The sequence below is a fragment of the Triticum dicoccoides genome, chromosome 3B (genome assembly GCF_002162155.2).
Source record: "Triticum dicoccoides isolate Atlit2015 ecotype Zavitan chromosome 3B, WEW_v2.0, whole genome shotgun sequence".
Classification (NCBI taxonomy): Eukaryota; Viridiplantae; Streptophyta; class Magnoliopsida; order Poales; family Poaceae; genus Triticum; species Triticum dicoccoides.
Genome location: NC_041385.1, coordinates 11176130 through 11183263, shown reverse-complemented (window position 1 = coordinate 11183263; position 7134 = coordinate 11176130).

Below are 7134 nucleotides of genomic sequence, written 5' to 3'. Positions count from 1 at the left end.
TGGCACCAACCGGCACTTTTTTTAATTTTTTCCCAGTTTTTTTGCTTTCTTTTTTGTTTCTAATTACTTATTTATTTTGTTTTACGATAATTCTTTTTGCTATTAAAGTTTGTAACAAAATTCTAATTACTTATTTATTTTCTTTTATGATAATCCTTTTTGCTTTTAATGTTTTGAACAAAATTCTAATTACTTATTTATTTTATTTTATGATAAATCTTTTTGCTATTAAAGTTTGTAACAAAATTCTATATAATTTTAGTTTCAATACTAGAGGTTTATAAAAGCTTTTTAGTTGATTCCTTTAGTAGCAGTTCTAAGGCTGTTACAAAGGCATTTTATTTGGTACAAGTTTTAAGGCTGGGGCCCCACGAGCACCTTTCAGTTCCGGTTCGTGGCATGAACCGGTAAAAGAGTTTTTTAGTTGATTCTTTCTGCAGCTGTTTTTAGTCCCACCTCGCTATGCGAGAGGCACTCGCAGTGGTTTATAAGTCCTGGGTGTAGAGACGATGAGGGGAGAAGCGCAGTGCTCACCTGCACGTTGGCCTGAAGCTAAGGACCATGCAGGTGAACATTGCGTCTCTCTTTTATTTTGGCATGGTATCATCATTTCATCCACATAGCATATGCAAGAAAGTTGAGAGGGTTACGGCAAAAACTAGATGCACTTCGTGTACAAAACGAACAATCAGGATTTCATACGGAAACTTGTCTGTTACAACATGCATTTCAAATGAACTACAAAAAGGTTGAAAGTTGGCATGGTATCATCATAATAGTTGTGGAGAAAGTCTTCACTTTTTCTTCGCTTGTGTCCTTTCCTTATTGCGCCGTAACCATGGATAATCTTCATCATTTATCAGGATGCTTGGGTCAGCCTTGACTTTGAAGGGAGGAATTTCATGAAATTTTTCATAATCTTCGGACATGTCTGTCTTGCCCTCCACTCCCACGATGCCCCTTTTCCTGAAAGAACTATGTGGCACTTTGGCTCATTGTATGATGTATTCGCTTCCTTATTTTTTCTTTTTCTCGGTTTGGTAGACATGTCCTTCACATAGATAACCTGTGCCACATTATTTGCTAGGATGAATGGTTCGTCAGTGTACCCAAGATTGTTCAGATCCACTGTTGTCATTCCGAACTGTGGGTCTACCTGTACCCTGCCTCGTGACAGATTGACCCATTTGCACTTAAACAAAGGACTTTAAAATCTACTCCGTAGTCAAGTTCCCATATTTCCACTATGTAACCATAATATGTGTCCTTTCCCCTCTCGGTGGCTGCATCAAAGCGGACACCGTTGTTTTGGTTGGTGCTCTTTTGATCTTGAGTGATCGTGTTAAATGTATTCCCATTTATCTCGTATCCTTTCCAAATCATAACAGTCGAAGATGGTCCCCTGGACAACGAGTATAGCTCATCACAAACAGTGTTTTCATCTTTGAGACGTGTTTCCAACCAACTGCTGAAAGTCCTAATGTGTTCACATGTAATCCAGTCGTCGCACTGCTCCGGGTGTTTGGAGCGCAGACTGTTCTTGTGTTCATCGACATAAGGGGTCACCAAGGTAGAGTTCTGTAGAACTGTGCAGTGTGCTTGAGACCAAGAATATCCATCCCTACATATTATTGTCTCTCCTCCAAGCGTGCTTTTTCCAGTCAGTCTTCCCTCATACCGCGATTTAGGGAGACCTATCTTCTTAAGGTCAGGAATGAAGTCAACACAAAACCCAATGATATCCTATGTTTGATGGCCCATGGAGATGCTTCCTTCTGGCCTAGCGCGGTTACAGACATATTTCTTGAGGACTCCCATGAACCTCTCAAAGGGGTACATATTGTGTAGAAATACGGGGCCCAGAATGACAATCTCGTCAACTAGATAAACTAGGACGTGCGACATGATATTGAAGAATGATGGTGGGAACACCAGCTCGAAACTGACAAGACATTGCACCACATCACTCCTTAGCCTTGGTATGATTTCTGGATCGATCACCTTCTGAGAGATTGCATTGAGGAATGCACATAGCTTCACAATGGCTAATTGGACGTTTTCCGGTAGAAGCCCCCTCAATGCAATCAAAAGCAGTTGCGTCATAATCACGTGGCAGTCATGAGACTTTAGGTTCTGAAACTTTTTCTCTGCCATATTTATTATTCCCTTTATATTCGACGAGAAGCCAGTCGGGACCTTCATACTAAGCAGGCATTCAAAGAAGATTTCCTTCTCTTCTTTGGTAAGAGCGTAGCTGGCAGGACCTTCATACTGCTTTGGAGGCATGCCGTCTTTTTCATGCAAACGTTGCAGGTCCTCCCGTGCCTCAGTTGTATCTTTTGTCTTCCCATACACGCCCAAGAAGCCTAGCAGGTTGATGCAAAGGTTCTTCATCACGTGCATCACGCCGATCAAAGAGCGGACCTCTAGGTCTTTCCAGTAGGGTAGTTTCCAAAATATAGATTTCTTCTTCCACATGGGTGCGTGTCCCCCAATGTCACTCAGAACAGCTAGTCCGCCGGGACCCTTTCCAAAGACTACGTGTAAATCATTGACCATAGCAAGTACGTGATCATCGGTACGCATGGCGGGCTTCTTCCGGTGATCTGCCTCGCCTTTGAAATGCTTGCCTTTCTTTCGACATTGATGGTTGGTCGGAAGAAATCGACGATGGCCCAGGTACACATTCTTCCTGTAGCTTCCCAGGTATATACTTTCGGTGTCAGCTAAACAGTGCGTGCATGCATGGTATCCCTTGTTTGTCTGTCCTGAAAGGTTACTGAGAGCGGGCCAATCATTGATGGTTACAAATAACAACGCATGCAGGTTAAATTCCTCCTGTTTTTGCTCATCCCACGCACGTACACCGTTTCCACTCCACAGCTGTAAAAGTTCTTCAACTAATGGCCTTAGGTACACATCAATGTCGTTGCCGGGTTGCTTAGGGCCTTGGATGAGAACTGGCATCATAATGAACTTCCGCTTCATGCACATCCAAGGAGGAAGGTTATACATACATAGAGTCACGGGCCAGGTGTTGTGATTGCTGCTCTGCTCCCCGAAAGGATTAATGCCATCCGCGCTTAAACCAAACCATACGTTCCTTGGGTCACGTGCAAACTCAGCCCAGTACTCTCTCTCGATTTTTCTCCACTGCGACCCGTCAGCAGGTGCTCTCAACTCACCGTCTTTCTTACGGTCCTCTCTGTGCCATCGCATCAACTTGGCATGCTCTTTGTTTCTGAACAATCGTTTCAACCGTGGTATTATAGGAGCATACCACATCACCTTCGCAGGAACTCTCTTCCTACGGGGCTCGCCGTCAACATCACCAGGGTCATCTCGTCTGATCTTATACCACAATGCACCGCATACCGGGCATGCGTTCAAATCCTCGTACGCACCGCGGTAGAGGATGCCGTCATTAGGGCATGCATGTATCTTCTGCACCTCCAATCCTAGAGGGCATACGACCTTCTTTGCTGCATACGTACTGTCGGGCAATTCATTATCCTTTGGAAGTTTCTTCTTCAATATTTTCAGTAGCTTCTCAAATCCTTTGTGAGGCACAACATTCTCTGCCTTCCACTGCAGCAATTCCAGTACGGTACCCAGCTTTGTGTCGCCATCTTCACAATTGGGGTACAACTTTTTTTTGTGATCCTCTAACATGCGATCGAACTTCAGCTTCTCCTTTTGACTTTTGCATTGCGTCCTTGCATCGACAATGACCCGGCGGAGATCATCATCGGGCACATCATCTGGTTTCTCTTGATCTTCAGCAGCTTCCCCCATTGCAGCATCATCAGGCACATTACCTGGTTCCTCTTGATCTTCAGCAGCTCCCCCCGTTGCAGCATCACCGTATTCAGGGGGCACATAGTTGTCATCGTCCTCTTCTTCTTCGCCGTCTTCCATCATAACCCCTATTTCTCCGTGCCTCGTCCAAACATTATAGTGTTGCATGAAACCCTTGTAAAGCAGGTGGGTGTGAAGGATTTTCCGGTCAAAGTAAGACTTCATATTCCCACATTTACTGCATGGACACTAGTAGATAAAGGGGCTTTTGTCCCGGTTGGTAAGGCCCTTTAGTCCCGGTTTTTCAACCGGGACTAAAGGGTCGTTACTAATGCCTCTCCCCTTTAGTCCCGATTCTTAAATGAATCGGGACTAAAGGCTACGGCCACGTGGAGCTCCACCTTTAGTCCCGGTTGGTAACACCAACCGGGACTAAAGGAAATTTTATGATTTTTTTTATTTTTTTTGATTTTTTTTATTTTCAAATTTCTGAATTATTTTAACCTCTAATCTCTAATCACCACCCCTCATCACTCTCAATTTATCCTCTAATCTCTAATCACCCCTCATCATTCCAAATCATCTAACTTCCCGAACAGTCACCCATCCTCCCACGCCCCCAGCCTGAGCACGCTTAACTTCCGGGTTCTATTCTCCCTCGTTTCCAAGTTTGCACTTGTTGTTTTCCTGACAATAGTAAGATGTCAATCCTATTAACCTTCAGGAATTTTGCTTGAGAATGAAGTGACACATTTCACTGTTTGAGTTTGAAACTATTGTTTTAAAAAACAATAATTATTTAGTAACACTAATATTTCTTGAATAATTAGTTTAACCATTGTTTGACCATTGTATGACCACAGTTTGACCATTGTTTGACCATAGTTTGACCAGATTTGACCAAAATTCAAAATGACTGAAATAATTATTTAGTAACACTAATATTGTAGAGTAATTAGTTTGACCATAGTTTGAATTTTTTTTCGATTTTTTCCACTCTAGATCTAAAAAGGCCCGTAACTTTTTTCTGTTAGGTTTTTGAGGATTTTGAAAATGTTTAATAGGGTTCCCCCAGTTAAATTTGGATGTAACTTTTCGAGTAGATGATTTTTCATATAAAAAACTTTTTCATCCGAGTTCGTATGCAAAAGTTATGCCCATTTTACTAAATTCTAGAGAGATTTTGCAAATAAAGTCGAAATTCATATTGCAAATTTTCCCAACAACTAGACCATATATCACATGGGAAACTTATTTTCTTTTATTTTTTTGACATTTTCATCATTTTCTTTTTCTTTTTTTAAACTGAAAAGGCGATCCACCGGGGGGGGGGTTTGAAAATGGGACCTTTAGTACCGGTTCGTGCCATGAACCGGTACTAATGCCTCAAACACCATTAGTACCGGTTCGTGGCATGAACCGGGACTAAAGGTCTAACCCTTTAGTCCCGGTTGGTGCCACGAACCGGGACTAATGGGCATCGCACCCTTTAGTCCCGGTTCGTGGCACCAACCGGGACTAAAAGGTCCAGACGAACCGGGACAAATGGCCCACATGACCCCTGGGCGCACGAACCGGGACTAATGCCCCCATTAGTCCTGGTTCTAGATTGAACCGGGACTAATGGGCTAACCCGGGGTGGACCAAAGCCCTCTTTTCTACTAGTGGGACAACACATAAAACCATTCTGCTTGTTTGCCTCAGCCACTTCGAGAAAAATATGCACGCCCTTAATGTACTCGGAGGTGTGTCTGTCACCATACATCCATTGCCGGTTCATCTGCGTGCATTACATATAATTATGTGTGTCAAAATTAAGAAAATCAGACAAATATCTATCTAAAGTAAGAAAATCAAACAAGTATCATAAAGAAGATAAGAACAAGAGGCTCACCACGGTGGTGCCGGCGACGAGATCGGCGTGGGCGATCAACGGCGGTGAAAACGGGGACGAGGCGTGACGGACCCCTAAATCTAGACAAATCTTGAAAAAAATGGAGCTCCTAGGTCGAGCTTCGAGAGGAAAAAGCTTAACTAGTGTGGCTCGGGCATTTCATCGAACACCTCATGTGCATAGGAGGTGAACTAGAGCACCCAAATGCCCTCTCCTCGCCGGATTGAAAAAACAAAGCACCATGGAGTGCTCTGCCGTGGTGGTGGGTATATATAGGCAAGTTATTTGTCCCGGTTCGTGGCATGAACCGGGACTAAAGCCACCCCTTCTATCCCGGTTCATGCCACGAACCGGGACCAATGGTTGTGGGCCAGTAGCGAGGACCATTGGTCCCGGTTCGTGGCTCGAACCGGGACAAATGGTTCTACATGAACCGGGACCAATGCCCACGAGGCCCCGGCCGGCCCCCTGGGCTCACGAACTGGGTCTAATGCCCCCCATTGGTCTCGTTTCTTGAAGAACCAGGACTAATGGGCTGGCCAGGGCCGAACAGTAGCCCTGTTTTCTACTAGTGTACCATTCTTTGCAATAATTAAATTTTATTTGGACTAACATATTAATGAAGTTTCTGGTGTGAGTTTATGTTTTTTAGTGTTTTTTATTTTAGGGAAAATGGATATTCTCCATCACGGGGAATTTAAAAACAAAATATGAGCGGAGTTTAAGGACCGGAAGAGACTAGAAGCCAGAAGCTCAGGCCCTAGGGGGCATGTGCATCTAGGTGCTAGGATGCCCAGAGTGGGGTCCTGAGCCGACCAGGTTTCCTTGTCTACCTCCGCCCCCTGACTTATATATTATACCAAAAAAACTCAAGATACATTTATCGTGCAATTTTTCGTTGATGCCACTTCACGGTTCGAGGCGATTTGATCTACAAAATCCTTCTAGGTACTCTGTCAAAAGGGAAAATCAGCACCATCTTCATCAACATCAATCGCCGTTGCTCCCATGATGATGTATGGTGCACACGAATGCGGTGACGAGTAGCCACAGGTCCGACGAGGTCACCATGTAGAAGTCGTTGTTCATCTCTGTTGTGCTGCCTACCTATGTTTTGGGCTGGGCCATCCAAGGAGATGTCCCTCAAGATCTGCATTGAAAAGATGTGATTCTGATCTAAATTTAAAAAATTAAGGACATGCAACCTACGATGTTCCTATTGCTAGTTACTGACACTGCACATGTGCTCCTCCACCCACAACAGCTTGTCGATGCCTTGGAGATACATCCCGTTACGGTCTCACAGTACCCATGCCATAGCAAAATGATATATCCTCCTCCAACTAGCAATTGCTCAATCTTCCAAGCTTCTTCTCTGTGTTGCAGTCTCGACCTCAACCACCACTGGCGGAGCTAGACAAGATACTGGGGGGGGGGGACAT